Source organism: Macrobrachium nipponense, chromosome 4 (genome assembly GCF_015104395.2).
Source record: "Macrobrachium nipponense isolate FS-2020 chromosome 4, ASM1510439v2, whole genome shotgun sequence".
Classification (NCBI taxonomy): Eukaryota; Metazoa; Arthropoda; class Malacostraca; order Decapoda; family Palaemonidae; genus Macrobrachium; species Macrobrachium nipponense.
The window spans coordinates 138,241,977-138,263,692 of record NC_061100.1 but is presented as its reverse complement, the minus strand read 5'-3'; the positions used below and the strand labels follow the sequence as shown (position 1 = coordinate 138,263,692).

Here is a 21,716-nt window from a genome sequence, read left to right as displayed (position 1 = left end):
CTAACAGGCGATTCTGGAGAAAGGGGGAATTGATCTGGAGGAAGGGGAATTGTTCTGGAGGAAGGGGAATTGATCTGGAGGAAGGGGAATTGATCTGGAGAAAGGGAATTGATCTGGAGAAAGGGAACTGATCTGAGATAAGGGGAATTGAATATGGTGACTTAATTGGTGTACTGACTATATTGACTATGCCTAACATTATGGCTTAACTAATGTTAGTTATTTGATTAATTACCGAGGGTTATCTGAGTATTTCGGACTTTGAGTTTAGCATTTCATTTAATCATTCTGTTAAGAACCTGAATTAATTTAGCTAATACTTTGCTTTAAAATAAATGCATATTTTTGTAAGTTCCGTGTCTGATTTGATGGCCTTGGATAATGGAGGGGGGAAGGTGTGGGGAGAGAGAGAGAGAGAGAGAGAGAGAGAGAGAGAGAGAGAGAGAGAGAATGTGTTACCAGTTGCCTTAGGCGCACGACCCATCGCTACCTTTTAAAATAGAAGAACGAGATTTTAGAATCCTGTTATTACATATATACGTATATATATATATATATATATATATATATATATATATATATATATATATATTATATATATATATATATATTATATTATATATATATATGTGTGTGTGTGTGTGTGTGTGTGTGTGTGTGTGTAGCATCTACTGGTCATTTTTACTAGATACGTATGAAATTGTAATAGCCACAATGCCCTCTTAACTTTTCAAATTCTTTGTTCTTTTTTGGATATGCTTGTCACTACAAAGCCTTGAGCTCCAAGTTCAAAGAAATTTTTTGAAGAAATCCTGATGTCCGGTAGCGGGAAACGAACCCACGATACCATAATCACGACGAGGTGACCTGTTAACCTGATCACGAGAAGGATAAAAGTCTACTCTCTATCGTACATACATATACCTGTCTTTTCAGATATATATTTATTAGAGATTGAATAGACCCATCCTCACCATCGTAGTCAAGTAGCCAATCGTTTTTATTGCTTTTTAGGCTGAATATATATGCAGCATCTACTGATCATTTTTACCATATACATATGAAATTGTAATGGCCACAATCTCCTCTTACTACTTGACTACGGTGGTGATGATGAGTCTATTCCAGCTGTAATAAATATATTTCTGAGAACGACAGGTATACAATATACATGTTCGAGAGAGAGTAGACTTTTCTCCTTCTCGTGGTCAGGTCGGCAAGGTCACCTCGTCTTGATTATGGTAACGTGGGTTCGTTTCCCGCTACCGGATATCAGGGTTTCTTCAAAAAGTTTCTTTGAAGTCGGAGCTCAAGGCTTTGTAGAGACAAGTGTATCGAAAAAAGAGCAAAGAAGTTGAGAAATTAAGAGGACATTGTGGTTAATTACAATTTCATACATACATACATATATATATATATATGTATATATATATATATATATATATATATATATATATATATAAATAAGGGAACTTAACAACGATAATTAACTAGAAATCAAAGCTAACACACAAGTAATGGCTAAGGAGGAATTACAAACTAAACAGAATCCGTCAAATAGAGTATCTGAGCAGACATATATCAATAATAATAAAAATTCTAAATAATAATGAAGTACTAAAAGTAAACTGGAAAAATTACTCTTCATGTCCGTAGTTGAAAGAGACCTAAAAGAGTTAAGATAAGAGTATGAAGACATGGAATGGAGTACGGTGAAGTATTGTGGTTCTAAAAGCCATGCAACGTACAATGGAACTGAGGTCGTTTGGCTATTGATTGTCAGTGATTGTTGTTTAATATGGAGGTACCGTAAAAACGGAAGGGAATTGCTGCCTTTTTGTTTGTTCAAGAATTTGAAAATCAGTGTCTATAAGATGGTGGCAAGCTATGGCAAGGAGTCTGGTGGCACTTTTTTTTTTTTTTTTTTTTTTTTTTTTTGCTGAAGGTTGAACCTGTACGATGTTTGACACCCTTATGAAAGTCGATCCGAACCTTAAGTAGGCGCTTGGTGCGTTCCATTAAAGTCCCAAATTACATTTTGTGCGAGCTACCTTGCATTGTAAGCCATACAGGTAAGCATCAACATAGGAGGTTGTCTTCAAAGCGAAACTGTCTTCCAATTGCATGCAGGGGTTATTAAAAGTAAATCTTAAATCAACTTAGGGATACATATGGTTCAAGAGTGACAATAATTTACATTTGATTGGGACAGAATTATTAGTGAATGAATGGTAGAGAAACATACATTACCATTTTGGGTAGTACTGTGCAAAGCACAATTTTAAGCTTGATAAAGTCTAAAAATTATTTAGTTATCTTATGATTTGAGAAATAATGTCTACAATAATACCACCTCTTCTGGCTATCCTGTTCCTCCATACAAGGAAGTTTCCTAGCAACGAAAACATAACAGTTACTTAAATTCAAGTTCAAAACAGCCTGACAGCTAATAATTCTCTTCTTGATTCTTTTAAGCTGGTGGAAAGGTTCGCGATCTTTATCAAGGGTCTGGAAATGCAAATTCAATGACCATTGATGTAAACTTTTATTTGTAATAAGCTAGTAATGGTCCGAACGTTTTAGAATTACGGAGACTGAAGCATGGAAAGGAAGTATTTATACAAAATCTGCTTGTCAAGAAATACTATTCGTCCTAAACCGTACTCCCTCTCGGTTGACTGGCTATCCGAATTGAAGAGACGAGAGAGAGAGAGAGAGAGGAGAGAGAGAGCAGAGAGAGAGAGAGAGAGAGAGAGAGAGAGTCTTTCTCCTTTTTTTCCTGCTTTTGGTAGCGTCCGATTCGTATGCATCATCCAGTAACGCTAGAGACGATTGATACAACTGTCACTTTTTGCCTAGACACATTGGCACTCTCTGCTTTATCAACTTGATTCCGGGGGAAAATGTCGTCCTTCTAAATCTTTCATTATCGTTGCCAGGTCGATTGCATTTTGATTCGAACGACATTAAAAGGATTCTTCTCTTAGATAGCTGACGTTTCCTTTGATGCTTAGAGCCCTTACTGTAGAGCAGAGAGAGAGAGAGAGAGAGAGAGAGAGAGAGAGAGAGAGAGAGAGAGAGAGAGAGTCCCTTTGAAACCAAAGCGTTGTAGTCTGATCAGAGAACAAGCATATCACTGCCAAAGGCTCGCATACAGCTCTGCGTTGTTAGAAGCTAACTGGTCTGGATGCTGACACAAACTTCTGTTCTCCCGAGCTCTTTGTAACCCTTGGATCGCCGTCCACAGCTTTTACACGAGATAAAAGGGCCATTTCCAGCATATTCTGCGCTCCCGCTTTTGGCAGAGACCTTGTCCTGTTTACTGACAATCTCCCGGAAGCTGGTGGAAAGACTAAATAGGTATTTATTTAACCTCATTATTTTTTAACAGTCAGAAGTGGACTACGCCAGCTGTCCAATCCTTTATTTTTATAATCTATGGTTTTTTTTTATTTTATTTTGTAAGCATTTATTCACAGTTGACTCTTTAAACCATTTGTTATTAGCAATAATTTCCTCCCTTTTAGTATTATGGATTCGCTTCCTTAATCATTACCACCGTTCATGTGCTATAAGTTTGGTATATAAGAAATTAAAAAAGGCTTTTAATTTACATGGCCAGCTTTCCTACAATAACTTATATGTAAATATATATATATAGATATATATATATATATATATATATATATATATATATATACATATATATATATATATATGACTGGTAAAAAATGTTCTGTTACAACAGAATTCCATCTAATAAAAGGAGCCCATAAAAACACCAAAATATAGAGAGAAAAGTACTGTATTTCAGAGACAGCAGTCTCTGAAATATAGTATTTTTCTCTCTACATTTGGGTGTTTTTTTGGGTTCCTTTTATTTTATATTATATATATATATATATATATATATATATATATATATATATATATATATATATATATGAGAAAAGGATACTTAAAAGAAAAGTGATCCAGTAACTTACATATAGGAATCATGGTTAACAGATAAACAACCCTTCACCCTCCAAGAAAGGAAAATCTACTTAAATAAATAATACCAGAGAAATAAAACAGCCATCATGACAAAGCGGTATGGTCTTACTAAGAGCCGCTACGGCGTCTCTTGATTTACGGCCATAAACCTACGTAACCAGAAAAAAAGACCCTTCCAAGCTTTTAGAGTAAAGAAGAACCTCCGCCTGAAAAAGATGGGGATGTGTGTATAGTAAGGGTACTTAGCTCTAGGACCGCAGGAACTAAATGTATTAGTCCTGGTTCCTCTGTGCAATAGAAGTTATGGAATGTGACATTATCTTCCAGAGATGGTCAGAATCACAACTGCCAGTGATATGAATAGGAGACTGTCCTTCTGAGTCCTTTGGATATAAAAGTAGTAAAGTGCTGTTAACATATGCACAAGGTTATGAGTTGCCAATTGCAAAGATATTCAGAGGTATACCATGGCATAGTAAGTATGACGATGTAATACCTAACTTCTACAAGCTGACTTTCAGGTGGAAAAAGAACGAGAAGGGAGTGAATAAAACAAAAAATAAAAAAAAATTTGCTCGAATTTAAGGTTAGTAGGGATAAGCATGTCCAAACAAAGTGTGACGAAGTCGACCAAGAGGTCACCGACATATATATATATATATATATATAGATATATATATATATATATATATATATATATATATATATATATATATATATATATATATATTATCGCACACACACACACACACACACACATATATATATATATATATATATATATATATATATATATATACATATATATATATATATATATATATATATATATACATATAAATGTATATATATACATATATATATATATATGTATATATATATATATATATATATATATATATATATATATATATATATATATGAATTCATTCTTTTCAGGATTCTTCAACATAAATGTTGATCCCGTTGGGCGCGCAGCTGTGACCAATTTCGGTCTGATGGACCAACTGGCAGCTCTCCACTGGGTCCAAGAGAACATCGTGCACTTTGGAGGTGACCCAGGTCAGGTCACCGTCATGGGTCACGGGACAGGGGCGGCCTGCCTCAATTTCCTCATCGTATCGCCGACTGCAACAGGTCAGTGAATAGGTAAGTAAATGTTCTTCTGTCAATGAATGTGAATGGTTTAGGAAGATGTTACTTGGTTGCAGTTGTGTTTTTTATATGATATGGATGTGCTGTAGCCGCACGTTTGTTGAGATACGTCTTGTTTACTTCTTTTCTGCTTAATTCCTGATCGGGGTCGCCGTGTTTAATTATTCTTGTCCAAATATTCCTATTTTGTGCCATCCCATCGTCCATTCCTTCGTCTCCCATGTCCTCTAGAATGCGTCCCTAGCACTTCCATTTCCATGATCTCTCTTGCATCACGTCACCATCATCGCGCCCCCGCCCTCATGATGTGTGACACATCAGCGGCCCATGCTGATCCCCTAATGTATTCATTTAATTTTTTTTTTTTTTTAAATAACAATAATAATATTAATGACAGCTGTCCAATGTACAATTATTCCTTAACGTTTCGATAGTATCTCTACCGTTTAATGAAAGGCGAATGAAGCCCGGCGTAATTCATACCCAAACGTTGCCGAAACGTTAAGGAATAAATGGACTTTAGACAGCTGGTATAATATAATTTACCTGCTGTTGCAAAGAAACTCATTCAGATAGTAGAAACTGCAATGTAAACTCAACGGCTTCCAGACGGCCATTCTCTGTTTTAATGAAGTTAGCTTGAAAAGAATCCTTTCTTCAGGAATCTATAATAATCCTAATATTAATAAAAATGATAATTCATTTCTACTCACGTTTGTTTGGTATCGTCACCAGGAGCCGGTCTGTTCAAGCGAGCGATCATCATGTCTGGATCAGCCCTGAGCCCTTGGGCATTCGTTCAAGAGCCCCTCCAACATGCCCTTCAGACGGCGACGCAGCTGGGATGCCCAGTTCCAAAGGACCTGTACCGTCAGTACGAAAGCCTTCTTCAGTGTCTCCGTCAAGTACCTGTTGACAAAATACTGAAGGTCAGCATAGCGGAGAGCTTACTGGAATTTGTAAACTAATCACATATACGGGAATAATTATATAATTATCATCAAAATTAGATTGAATTGAATACATCATTTTACATTCCATCATCCCGTTTGGATTCAATGAAGTCTCAAACGGCTTCGTGGTCGATATTCAACCTTAAGACATCTGGAACAAATACACTAAAATGGCAAAAGGTGAAAATGAAATGAAAATTGGTATAATAGCTTACATTACAATGTGGACACCCGACTTACCATAAATGTAAATATCCGCATACGGCAAAATTAATCCAAGAATGATACAATGAGACTTCGCAAAAAAAAAAAAAAAAAAAAAAAAAAACGCTATTAATTACTTAATCTTGGGACTAAGCTAATACGTAACAATCCATCAAAACACCATCGCATATTTAATCTGTAACAATAGTGGGACACGCTGGCTAATTTTTCATTTACAAAAGTTCATGTATCGAATGAACCGAATGATGAAATTAATTGTAATTAGTTTGTGCCCCAAATTAGGTTTTATGACAGTTGACCAAATGAACGCCCATTTATTTTTTCGTCATTCATGTCGATGACATGATATTCACCACCTCTTCAATTAATGGGCAGGAATGATTTGGACTGCAGGGGCAAAGAGCCGTGTTTCATTAACTGTTTCCTGTTACGTGAAAATGAATGATTGTTGGGACAAAATGATGAAGATTTTCACGTGGCCTTTCGTTGAAAAAAAAATATATAAACGCATATATATATATATATCTAACTCGTCCGTAAAGGGTTTTCACATGTACATTAATCAAGCGGTAACCAAAGCCTGGTGTACTATTTTGTACATCAACTAATTTCACTTGGCGGTGAAAATATTAACATCAATATTACTACTCATGGTCTGGGCACTGGGGATGAAGGTATGAAGGTTCACATACACAAATGGATTTAAATATGCATTTAAAAAATCTACTATCTAAAACAATTGAAGCAGCAATTACAGTAAATGCAATATTTGAATAACATAATGTTCCATCGAAAACAAATGGTAAAAGGTAATTTTGCTGTGAGAAAAGTAATTGTTCATAGTTATTTCATAATTCAACTAAACCAGTGCTTCCAAGGAAGACTGTATGGAATACATATATGAATTTTATTCCTGAGATTTTAAGGAGACAGATCGAAGTATTTGGCAGCTGATAGATTATGGTTATAAACATATAAAAAACATTTTAATGGATGGGAACCTTGAGCTTAAGCAAGACACATCTACTGGCAATATCATCAGCAAGAGGAAATTCCTCTGGCATAGACCGAAAAAAAAAGTTGAATTAAGACATCGCATCAGACAAGGGATTTAAGTATTGTGAGAGCCAGTAATATGAAATTTTCTGCAAATACTGCCTTTTTTACAACCTTATATTTTACTTCCCATTGCATTAATACCCTAATACAATTCTCGTTGTATTTTGATAACATTACTTTTATATATACATATAGATTTAAGGATTTAATTTATTTATTTATTTTTTTGTAACTGATCTCTTCTTTCTATATCTACCGTTACCCCCTTATGCCAGCTCTTCCTAATGAACAACCATGGCTTGTTCCAAATGAACAGGGGTTCATTTTCTAAATAATAATAATAATAATAATAATAATAATAATAAATAATAATAATAATAATAATAATAATAATAATAATAAATAATAAGTATCAAGACCTGAAAATAGAAATAAGGGCTTGTTCCAAATGAACAGGGTTAATTTTCTGAATAATAATAATAATAATAATAATAATAATAATAATAATAATAATAATAATAATAATAATAATAATAATAATAATGAAAAATAATAATAATAATAATAATAATAATAATAATAATAATAATAATAATCAAAATAAGTATCAAGACCTGAAAATAGAAATAAGGGCTTGTTCCAAATGAACCGGGTTCATTTTCTGAATAATAATAATAATAATAATAATAATAACAATAATAATAATAATAATAATAATAATAATAATAATAATAATAGAAAAATGCGCCTTAGTCAACATACCCAAACAAAACAAAAAGGCAAGTAAACGAGAACGGAAGGGATAAAGCTACCAGATGGGAGCAACATCAAACACATAGATAGACAGGATACAATACCTGGAATAATGGAAAGGAGGAGATATAAAACACCAAGAGATGAAGGACACGATCAGGAAAGAATATATGCAGAGACTCAAGGCGATACTCAAGTCAAACTCAAAGCCGGAAATATGATAAAAAGCCATAAATCACATGGGCAGTGCCAGTAATCAGATACAGCGCAGGAATAGTGGAATGGACGAAGGCAGAACTCCGCAGCATAGATCAGAAAACCAGGAAACAAATGACAATACACAAAGCACTACACCCAAGAGCAAATACGGACAGACTATACATAACACGAAAGGAAGGAGGGAGAGGACTACTAAGTATAGAGGACTGCGTCAACATCGAAAACAGAGCACTGGGGCAATATCTGAAAACCAGTGAAGACGAGTGGCTAAAGAATGCATGGGAAGAAGGACTAATAAAAGTAGACGAAGACCCAAGAAATATACAGAGACAGGAGAAAGACAGAAAGAACAGAGGACTGGCACAACAAACCAATGCACGGACAATACCATGAGACAGACTAAAGAACTAGCCAGCGATGACAATTGGCAATGGCTACAGAGGGGAGAGCTAAAGAAGGAAACTGAAGGAATGATAACAGCGGCACAAGATCAGGGGCCCTAAGAACCAGATATGTTCAAAGTATGATAGACGGAAATAACATCTCTCCCATATGTAGGAAGTGCAATACGAAAAATGAAACCATAAACCACATAGCAAGTGAATGCCCGGCACTTGCACAGAACCAATACAAAAAGAGGCATGATTCAGTGGCAAAAGCCCTCCACTGGAGCCTGTGCAAGAAACATCAGCTACTTGCAGTAATAAGTGGTACGAGCACCAACCTGAAGGAGTGATAGAAAACGATCAGGCAAAGATCCTCTGGGACTATGGTATCAGAACGGATAGGGTGATACGTGCAAACAGACCCAGACGTGACGTTGATTGACAAAGTCAGAAGAAAGTATCACTCATTGGATGTCGCAATACCATGGGACACCAGAGTTGAAGAGAAAGAGAGGGAAAAAATGGATAAGTATCAAGATCGAAAATAGAAATAAGAAGGATATGGGATATGCAGTGGAAATCGTACCCATAATCATAGGAGCACTAGCACGATCCCAAGATCCTGAAAAGGAATCTGGAAAAACTAGAGCTGAAGTAGCTCCGGGCCTCATGCAGAAGAGTGTGATCCTAGAAACGGCACACATAGTAAGAAAAGTGATGGACTCCTAAGGAGGCAGGATGCAACCCGGAACCCCACCCACTAAATACCACCCAGTCGAATTGGAGGACTGTGATAGAGCAAAAAAAAAAAAAAAAAAAAAAAAAAAAAAAAAAAAAAAAAAAAAAAATAATAATAATAAATAATAATAATAATAATAATAATAATAATAATAATAAGTATCAAGACCTGAAAATAGAAAGAATGGATAAGGGATATGCCAGTGGAATAATTGTACCCATAATCATATGGACACTAGCACGATCCTAAGATCCCTGAAAGGAACCGTGGAAAAATTAGATGCTGAAGTAGTCCCAGGACTCATGCAGAAGAGTGTGATCCCGGAATCAGCGCACATAGTAAGAAAAATGAGGGGATCCTAAGGAGGCAGGATGCAACCAAGAACCCTACATATAAAAACCACCAGTCGAATAGGATGATTGTGATAGACCCCCCAAAATAATAATAATTATTATAGTAATGTGATTTTTATTTTTTTCTATTTCTAAACTTGTAATAATGGAAGTTAAGGCGGGCAATTAACTCATGGGTAAGTGAAGTTAAAATTCTTTTATATACCATTTCATTTTGCAAATGTCAGGGAGGGCTCTCCTTCAGTTGACTAAATTTAATTTCTCTAAACTATACGAATTCTAATGTTTTTTTTCCCCTAGGCCAGTACAAACATCTCCCCTTTTCTGCGACAGTGGGTCCGAGTGTAGATGGCGTCGTGACCATCAAGGAATGACGGAAGGATCAGCTAAGTAAAATGGGTACGGCGTTAGCAAATAAATACGCATGTATAAGAGAGAGAGAAAGAGAGAGAGAGAGAGAGAGAGAGAGAGAGAGAGAGAGAGAGAGAGAGAGAATGGATGTTTATGTAAATTGATACAAGCTGGATAGAAGCGAATATTTACATGACCATTATTAAGATTCCCACTTTATAGAAAAAAATGCATACAATTTTTTGTTTTTTTTTTTTACGCTTTTAATTCATTGTAAACTTTCACACTCTCACAATATCTTTTTTTTTTCACCTGTAAATTCAGGCAGAGAGGGACGCACCCCTGTCGACGTCCTCATGGGAACATCATCTATGAACCTTTTCGAGATTTTTTCAACGAGGATGAGAGGGGTGCGCGGTTTTGACGATGAACGCAGAAGTCTTCTTCTTCAGACATTCATCAAGAATAACTATCGCTTCCATCTTCCGGTCAGTCAAAGGAAAATTCCCATATATGTCAGTGTAGCTTTAAGCAAATTGACGAAACACGCTTTCATTTGACCATTCGTGTCTGGAACTATAAGCAAAATGTATCTTTCACTATAACATAAGGTTGCCTTATGTAAGTCCAAGACCATCACATTTCTTCACTTGATATCATTTTAACAGTAGCATCGTATTTTCCTAGTTTAATTTTAACAAAAGGGTTTTGGGAAGGGTCGTTTCACTGTTCCAGCTGGGTGCTGCTGTGAATTCTACTAGACTATAACCTTTGCTCGTAGAGAAGCAAGCAATCCGTAAGCTTATGGTTTATATCTTCAGGAAAATAACGCTGGCCATTCAAAGCTGGCCTACACTGATTGGACGAAAGCGATCGAGGACGGGAAACGTCGTCAGGGATTTGACGGGAGAGGCTCTACACGATGCTAGTATTGTCTCTCCTTTGACTATGCTTGCCTGCCAAATCCACTCAACGTTTAGGGCAACTTATTTCTATGTTCTGGAACACAAGATTGAGGATCATTACCCAGAGGTAAGTGACGAGGACTTGGCCATTGTTCAGTGTAAAAGCGCAACGATACTGGAATCATATTGTGCTCTAAATTCATTCAGACTAAACATATAATATCGAAATAGACCAACGTGATGAGCCAAACATATAAGAGTGTAGCAGTGTTTGAATAGAAGCATAACAGCGTCTGCACTGTGGATTTACTGAAGATACAAACCTACAATTTTTTAAGTACATTCAGGAGTTAAGCATCAATACAAGCTTCTCTGATAATAATGAAAAAAAATCTGATGTTCAACTGGCTACAGCAGACACCTGGGTGGAAGCAATTTCTGAGGATTTTGCAAAAGTGAATGAGAGAATTGTTTATTCAGCAAGGAAAGTTGGCAGACGTAAAGCTGTACCAAAATACAGAATGAATAATTAGTCTATGATAAACTAGGCAAAAAGAATGACAAATAAAAAAAAAATTGAAAAATCTGAGCAGGCACTCAAACAAGGAATACGAATGTATTAAACAATATACCAAATGCTGGGAGCAAGGTTGACGAGAAAAGTCACGTATAATAAAATGTGATGTCACAATAGAATACAGCCATGTGCCGATGACGTTAGTTTTTCGTCAAGAGTTATTAAAAGTGGAGAGTGAATGAGATACATATGTGGATGGAGTTACTATCAATTAGAAAATTCTTGTGGAAAAGTAGCTGAGGACGTCTGGTGGATAATTGAAAGTTGAAAAAAATGAACCTGATGGTATTAGAAAATAATGCTGCAGTTAGTGGTGATAATGTAATTAATTGTGAGGGTAAGGTAGATGACAGAAGGGTTGACGGGGAATAAACAGAGCGGATTTGGAGTTTTTTTTTTTTTTTTTTAACTGTCATATGCGATTTTTTGAAGTAAAGAGGAAAAAGGTTATAGATGATGTTCAAGGATATACAAAAGACTCATAAATAACTGTGGATATTGTTCATGGTGGTGTAAAAGTAATTTATTCACAGAAGCTAAAAAAAACGTCATGATTAAGGTACGTCGGAAGAGTTTTTATTTTGTATGAGACAAGTGTTAATTTTCCATGCTTTTAATCTTTTTCAATTTCTGCTGATGTATATAGAGTTTGAATGCCAATGATCGAGTAAAGGTTGAAACTGCTGAGAGATTTTTAGCACATGTTTATATATATATATATATATATATATATATATATATATATATATATACACATTGTGAAAGAATTTTTTAAGAAGCTAGACATATAGATGTTATAGATCAAAGTATTTGAGGTGGTTTGGTCACGCCGAGAGAATGGAGAACGACATGTTGATGCAAAGTACCCATGGAGAGCTAGAATGGAACCAAGATATAAGTGAATAGAGCTGAATTCAATGATGGATTGATGTAGGCCTATTCCTGATAAGCCTTCTGTGAAAATGCAAATTATGAAGTAAATTATATATATATATATATATATATATATATATATATATATATATAATATATTATCATATATATATATGTGTGTGTATATATATAGTATCTATATATATATATATATATATATATATATATATACTATATATATATATATATATATATATATATATATATATATATATATATATAGGTAACGGTTGGGGTATCTGGAACGCCGTAGGTTCAATACAATTAGGATGGATGAAAGCCAGCGTAACATAATCTTTTTATTTTCCAACTTTTCGAGACTTTGAGTCTCATCTTCAGGGCTGTAAATATACAAATTAATACCGAGTCTTGTTTTAATTTGTATATTTTGCATATTACTGCCTGAAGATGAGACTCAAGTCTTGAAAATCTGGAAAATAAAAAGATAATGCAACGCCGGCTTTTTCCACCCTGTATGTGTGTATATATATTATATCATATATATATATATATATATATATATATATATATATATATATATATATGCATGTTTGCGAGGGTAGGTGCACGTGTATAGCACTGTTTTTTACTGTAACCTACAACTCTGAAAAATGATTTCCTTTCGACTTTTAGAAAAAGAGCAATGGTGTCCTAACGAATGAACTACCATATGTATTTGGGGGTCCTCTTGGATCCAGGAGTCCGGCAACTTCGAGTTTTAACTTCACAAAGGAAGACGTCGTTCTCAGCGAGTCTATCATCGCGCAGTGGACAAACTTCATGAAGTTTGGGTAAGGAATAGAGATAACATAAACTTCAAAGTCCCAACTTTGTTTCAGGAGTGAATTTATGTGACTGTTTATTTTGTCCTTCCCGAAGGTTGTTTGAATGAACAGATTTCTTTTCACCTCACAGAGAACGAGGATACAACAAAGTCTTCAGTACAATAGATAATCTTTCGATGAATCGAGCAGCTAATTAGATTACTTCACTCAATCAGCATCATCATTAACACAAGTTATTTTTCTTGTTTTTCAGGATAGTATTTTTTTTAACGAACCCACTGCCAGCTGTATGTTATACAATGGTAAATATTTCAGTTTACCTTGATAACTCAATTAGGCTGTGCTTAATCATTCGTTAGTTTGTTCTATTTTCTCCTTTCTTAAACCAGTCATAACAGTTTTTATTTTTAATAAAAGAACCTGCTATATATATATGAATTAATTTTCCCAATTAAAGGAATGTATATTGTTCATACTTAATATATATGCGGCTTTTTTTAAAATCTGAGAGAGAGAGAGAGAGAGAGAGAGAGAGAGAGAGAGAGAGAGAGAGAGAGAGAGCGAGAGAGAGAGGTATTAGCGAATAGTGCAAAACCTCAAGAAAATATTAGATCATGACGAACACTAACTCTTGCAATCCTCCACGTTTAATGAATAAGTACTAGGAAATAAGGAAACATTATATACCCAAGAAGAAATTCAATTCAGGAACGAGCTGGTACTACAAACACACACAAATATATATATATATATATATATATATATATATATATATATATATATATATATTTGTGTGTGTGTGTGTGTGTGTGTGTATGTACGCGCGTGTGTCAAGGGTGGTGCGGATGTATTTCCATGTTTTAACATTTTATGATATCATTTAGCTTACAGGATTTTGTTCATTGGGATGAAAGGTTTTTGAGAGACGTTTTCCTTGCAAATTACATTACAGTGTTCTTTCCCACAGACATCCCAGGAATCTCGTATCAGTGGAAACCTTCGGAGACCAGACAAACAACAGAACACAGTCCTCGCCAGAATGGCAAGTTCGATCCCATTCATCAGGGATATTATGAATTAGGTAAAGTAATACATTTTTTATCATGTGGAAAATGTCACTGTAATGCTGGTCTTTTCATCAGAAATGTTTATTACGATAGATTAGTTATAAATAATATTTCTGTTTCTCTTTTTATGGCTATATGTGCATCTCTCCACCAGTCTACATTCTTTTAATTAAAAAAACTTATCCGATACACTGAAAATTTATTTGTAAAAAGAAAATTTTACAAGACCTTTCATTAACAACCTGATGGAACTTCATTTCCATTATATATGCATTAAAGATACAAATTCGGTGATGGATTTTATTACAAATTGTCCCTTTTACCTTTGTAGGTACTCCTGGTCGTTCACGAGACCACTACAGGGCAGGGAACGTGGCACTGTGGTCCTGGCTTGTGCCAGAATTAGAGCGGGTTGGTTCACGTTATGGCAAGGACTCATCTGAGGAATCGACTAAAGTTTTTCCGCTGGACCACTTGACAGGTTCAGCACAAAGAGAACTTTGGCCCATAAATTTGCTTCCCAGCTACAATACCACTACAGGCTCCCCGTCCACAAAAACCTCTTTCTCCGGAACAGCTGGAACAGCTGTCGCAGAAGTCCATAAGAAGAAAAAGTCTGGCCCATCTGAAACACTTGATGCACGCGAAGCGAGAAACGACCTACCGTACACAACAGCTTTTAGCGTCACGGTTGCTATTGCCTGCTCACTTCTAATACTTAACATGGTGGTTCTAACGATTGTATACTACCGTTATGATTCAAACAGCAGAATGAGGGATAACGTGCAACTACATGCAGCCGCAAATCCAACCAAACCCATTTACCACACTGAATTATACAGTAAACTGAGCTCTTCTGCTACACTGCATAGCGACCTAGCTGCTAGTTTTGAAGGGGGTAATCATGACTGGCCACCCGACTATGCAAGCAGTTGTAACGTCGTCTGTAGAGATATCTCATCAGAGAAAAGAAGATCGCATAATATTTTCGACAGGTCGGTTCTCCAACATCCAAATGCACCTCCAGATTGCCGGGCACCAGCGCTGTTTATGAGGCAGCCTCTCGCTTCCTATACTTCGGCTGTTGACGGACAACTGGTTCCTCTGAATTTCCCTCGGCGCAAAACCTCGGAAATGGAGGTGTGAAATACTGATCTATTTCCGTGACAAACACAACTTACGCCATTGATTGATATCTTCAGCTACTGGTTGATTTCTTCAAGGCTGATGTATGGCAAGTTTCTCAAAGCTTAAAAATGAAGTATTTTGTTTTTTATTTCAGAATCACAGGAAGCCCTCAAAAGCACAATGAAAATACCATTACCGATTTGAATTTCATAGCTTTTGAGCAAGGGATATTTTGATAGCTGGACCACGCAAGCAGGGATGTTTAGTTTGAGTTTCTCCACTTGAAGTTTTCTCGACAAATGGCAAGCATACGTCATTTCTAACTCGACAAATTTGAAATCGGGATTTTTCTCTCTTTCTTAGGAGCTTTCGAGAATAGCGTAAACATCGAAGTGAAGAGAAGACCACTGAGAGGCCATTGTCGTGAACACTAGTGGTTTTATTATGAAATAGATGTATTTACATAGAGTGAATGATTTTCTTTGCGTACCTCGGTGGCTAAGCTTTTGTAAGCATAGAATAAAAAGTTTGTATATGATGTGGAAATTTCATTAGCCCCCAAAACCAAGACTGCAGTTATAACTACGGTGATGAAATACAATCTGTAAAGTGTACGCGAGTAGATGGAAGACATTCTATACCTATAGTCTGGGACACCTCAAGACACGTGCTATACTGATATATTAATTAAAAATAAGCAATGCATATTGTGCACCTGAGACTATAAGGCAACGGAGGTATCCAAGAAGAGGGAAGAATCCCTTATCCGTTCAAGGCATTTTTTTTATACTAGGCTTTTATTTGAAGTTATATCTGACCGGCAAAGAGATAATTATTCTTAAATTATCCTTTCAGCAAAAGCGTTTGTGCTTCAGAATTATTAGCAAATGCGTCTCAAGTGGCATTATAATATTAACCAGCATCACTTTAGGGGTTAGCAGACGCTAAGCAATATAAGCATAGGGTTCAGGAGTAACCAAAGATTTAGCGTAAGTAAACCCACAAAATCTTAAAACTTAACACCACAAAAACTTAAAACTTAGACATTTTTTGTAACACTGGACAAATCGTTGTAAATCTAAGGTTTGTTGTGAATTAGAAATCAATAATAAATTGAATATAAGTGTAATTAAATCACGGTGATTTCAGAGAAAAAACGCAATACTATTACGATAACCCATAAAACATTAATTATGGGCGAAAATCATAACTAAATAAGAACGAAAACGAACGATCACGAATCAAAGCAAGTATCCCATATAAAATATCTCATAGAAAACGACAAAATTTCACGTACAGAAAATAGTAATATTCCTTATTTTCGTCTATAGCTAAAGAAATTAAGAAGTCCGTTACCAAACATTTGTGTGCCCTTTGCACTTTCAGTTTGCAATGATTTTGTTCTATTCTTATCCTGAGTTCCCGTAAATTTACCTGCTGTGAAAAAGCAATACATTGAATTACCGCTTTATTTGCTGGTATTCTGATGAAAACTTCACACATAAAGAAATAACTGTCCTGTAAAGAATTAAACATTTCATGGACTTCAGTGACACTGATGCTCTGACATTCATAAACAGTAAATAGTCTATATATTTTTTTAATTAGAAGTTTTATCTAGAAAATCGAAATTTACATCGAAAAATCATGAGGAGTGACACGCAGTGATGGACTTTACATTTATATGATAGGGATGGTACAGAGGAACCTACAGCTGCAAAAAATATTAGCATTTGACGCCGGAGGAGACGGAACCATGACCTCATTCTAAGACCAAGGGATCAAGGTAGAGAAAAATCATGCTAAGAAACATGTTTCATATCTGCATTTGCTGGAGAGAAATATAACAGAAACCAGTTTCATACAAGAAAGGGTTTGGTGAAAATCTGAATATATCAAACTTTAAACTGAATGCCATAGCTATCCGTGTTAACAATGAACATCTTTCAGTCGACTGTCAATGTAGCAATGCATAATGTAATTTCCTACCACTATATTCACGTTGTCTTAACAACATAAGACAAAGACGGTTAGGATATTTACCATGGGCTTTAATTATACTTGTGATATTTTAATTCTAACATAACACGGTCCTGTTTATCGTCGTTTCTAAACTATACTCCGTTTTTTCCATCTGTCCATCCGCCTGTGGTTTTTGCGCATGGTAACACTGCATCCCGGGCTTTAAATAATATCCTATTTCGAATATTAACGGTGTAATTCGCATACAGTAAATTATCAAAACACTTTTCAGTTGCTAACGTACACCCAGATATCGTTTTATTTACCTAAAATTTAGACATAGCGTAACTATTAAAAGCCCAGGACGCAGTGTTACCATGTGCGACCACCACAGGCGGATGGACAGATGGAAAAAAACAGAGTATAGGTAGTTCGAATCTTACTGGGGAAAGAACAATTTCCCCGGAATAGCTATAAAATAAGTTATAATTCCCCTTGGGTGTAAGTTATTTTCCAAGGCATCATGTATTGGACATAAAGGTACATATATAAAGATATTTGTGGTTGACATTAATGAGTGAAAAAAAAATTATGGTTGTTTAAGTAACAAAACTTCATGCATTATATATATATATATATCATATATATATCATATATAATATTATTATATATATATGCTTTTTTTCTCTATCCATTTTATAGTATATGTATATATATAAATATATATAACCTCTGCCACGGAAATATAACAAAATATATACAAAGCATATGGCCATAAAGAAACTGAAACAAAGAAGAGTAGCCTAAAGGTAAAAAAATGTTTCAGTTTCCTCGTGGCCACATACTCACACACACACACACACATACACACACATATATATATATATATATATATATATATATATATATATATATATATATATATATATATATATACATACATACATACATACATACTATATCAATACATACATATATATATATATATATATATATATATATTATTATTATTATTATTATTACTATTATCATAATTCAGAAGATATACCCCTATTCATATGGAACATGCTTCCAAAAAATATGTTAATTTCGAAAGCAGTGACAGAATATAACAGGAATGTAGAAAGATGATATTAGTCATTAGAAAAGAGAATTGAATAAACTAATACATAAATAGATAAAATTATGAATAAATCATCAAAATTGATTTAGAGCAGCATATATACATAAATATACGCTGTGATATTCTTGCTCACCACGATCTTCGTCATTCCCGTCAGCTCTTTGGCACAATGCCACAGGCGAGGAGCACTAACGAGCATAGGTTGAATTGACATTTGGAAATATGAACATTATGTCTTAAATTTATGCTCTTATTTTTTTCATGTCTATTGCATATCTTCATAATTGACATTTGGAATTTTTGTGACTTTTTATCAGTGATACTGAAGTTTTATGAATCATACGTAGAACATTCTCTACTATTGGATTCAAGTGACCTTAAGGAAACGTATCAGAGAAATATGATAACCACAATGGCCCCTTAACCTCTCTATTTCTTCACATTTTGGATAATATTTTCAATATATATATATATATATATATATATATATATATATATATATATATATATATATATGTTTGTGTGTGTGTGTGCGTGTGTGTGTTTCTTTTTACAAAGTCAGCATCAAATTGTTAAAGAAATGGGAATAGTAGTTCTTAATGAATCTCTTTAAACTTTTCCATTCAAAGTTTATAAATAATCGCGCAAGTTTTTCGAGCATCACCTTAACGCAATAAAATTCAGATTAGCTTAAGAGATGATCATCTCTTTTGTGACCCTCCTTCGTTATCAATCTCACCTCAGCAATACGTCAATCCGTCCTGTCATCCTTTTCACCAACCGTATCATTACCTACACCAACAATGCCGAAACCAGCACTCTGGACAGCTTCCCATCCATCAAAAGCAGTTCATCTTACAGAATCCATCACTTGCGGGAGAGGAGCCAGAATATGTATAGAATAAGAGGGAATAAAAGGGAAGGCGGAGAGAACTATCTCCTTTCTCTCTCTCTCTCATCTTTTTTCCTTCAGTCGACTGCCGTTCTCTCTCAATGTAAAGAGAGGCGATTCTCCTTGATGTCTCTTTACTATTTATCTTCGTATTCGCTGCCATTTTCCTCTCAGCGAGTGTCATTATTTTCTTCCATCGTATCGCCATATATAAAGTCTTGACAGGGCCACTTACCAGGATGTCTTTTCGCGTCTTTCAACTCCATTCTCAGCCTTGACCTTCGCTTGGTGAAGAATTAACCTCTGGTCGTCTAAAGCGGGCAAAATTTTCATAAGGTTATCGGTATATTATTATTTTCCTTGAAATTATAATATCAGCATAAATATTATAATATATATATATATATATATATATATTTATATATATAATTATACTGATATATATATATATAAAGGTATGATTTTACTAATGTCCAGCACTAACGATGACCCCAACATAATCTCATCATTTTCAGGAAAACATCTTTAGCGAAGACAACATCACCAAGACAGCAAACAAACAGGCAGTCTACTTTCATCCAGAATAAACAAACAAATTCAGCCTGTGAGCGCCGTTCCTGAATCGTATGCTATTTGGTAAACTAGTTTAGTCATCCGTAAAAATACCCTGGCATTTTGGGCAAATTCTCCTGGGTATGTTGCTGACTTGTAGTTACTAGTGTATATTGCACCGTGTAATGTGCCTTAACAAGCTAATTTTTGTTTTGTTTCGTAACAAAGGCTTTCAAGTAGCTTGAAAAATAATAAAATTGATGTTGGTATTTACGCAAATGAAATCGTCTTTTTCTCTTCACAAGCCACTTTACTGACATAACTTTTCGTTTCATTGCAGTTGTAAATAATGAAAAAGTTTTGTTGTATTTCAACCGTTCTTACTTTAACAATATTCTTAAATTGAAAACTAGCTGATCCTTGTTCATTCGAATTCTGTAAATATATCTATGTGTGTATGTAAATATGCACTTAACTGTGTATGTTTATTTCCATAATTAAACTTAATGGTAGTCACTAACGAAAACCAATATCACGCTAGTTTTCCTATATAACTTCTCAGGAACGAACGCATAATAATTTGCAATAACATGCTACAAAATGAACCAGGCCATTGTTTCTCTTTTCCACCGAAAAATCCCAGTGCAAAACACGGTTGCACAAATTGTCTATCACTAAAACATTAATCTTGCTTGAAATTCCGTCATATTCATGTGAGGAAATCAGCAGCTGATCAGCGACACGGGTGTACTTTGAAACATTTTTAGCTTTAACCAGTTAAGCTTCATAATTACGTGAAGATGAGCTTTCAGTCCTTTTTGCAATATTAAATCAAGTGACGCTATATTTTTCATCTGTGAGGATTGCTCAGTATTTCGGCAATAAAATTCAAAGCATCTGTCTCGTTACCTAGGGGCATTGTGTTTACGTTAACTTGTGCGCGTTTAATTGGAACACACATATAAACCATTCATTTCAGTTTATCTTGTCTGTTTGTTGGTGCACAGACACTTATTTGCTCTTGGGGTTGGCCTTCTCCCCTTACATAAACACAATAAGCGACCAGTGACACACGCGTTGGAGTTATCACACACACTTAGGCTTGTGCCGACAGCCGGATAGATGACTCGTGCTGAGTGACTGCACGGGGGCACCTAGGTAATCAAGGTACTTGTGAACGAAATCTCGATCGATGATCGACATGGTGCTTAGTGGGGAAATAAATAGGTGAGTGAATGATAGGTAGACTTCTTTTTATATTTTGTTTATTTCTCTTTTGAGGCGATGGGCTGTTTATTGGTGGGCAAATAGGCATTTCAAGTTTTCAAGGTGGCTGAATGACTTAGTTGCAGAAAGTTGCGATTAGTATTATACTCTGCTATATTTCCCCATGACAAGAACCTTGCCCAAGAGGAGTCCTCATCAATGAACATAATATCGCGGAAACAAAACGCTTCCCTTCAAAGGACTGGTCTTCTGGATTATTTCAAGAAAATTGCTAAACGGTAGACGTCAAGAAAGACCAGATCTCGATATTAGTTTTTCAATGAATGCTGATCAGCTATGGCTGTTTTCTTGCAACTCCCAACTTCCCATCGATTTT

The 21,716-nt window shown here is 35.2% G+C and overlaps 1 pseudogene; it reads left to right on the top strand.

Moving 5' to 3' along the window:
* The first annotated feature begins 4,994 nt into the window (after window positions 1-4,994).
* On the top strand, window positions 4,995-15,602 carry LOC135211520 (neuroligin-4, X-linked-like; annotated as a pseudogene).
* Window positions 15,603-21,716: the final 6,114 nt, after the last annotated feature.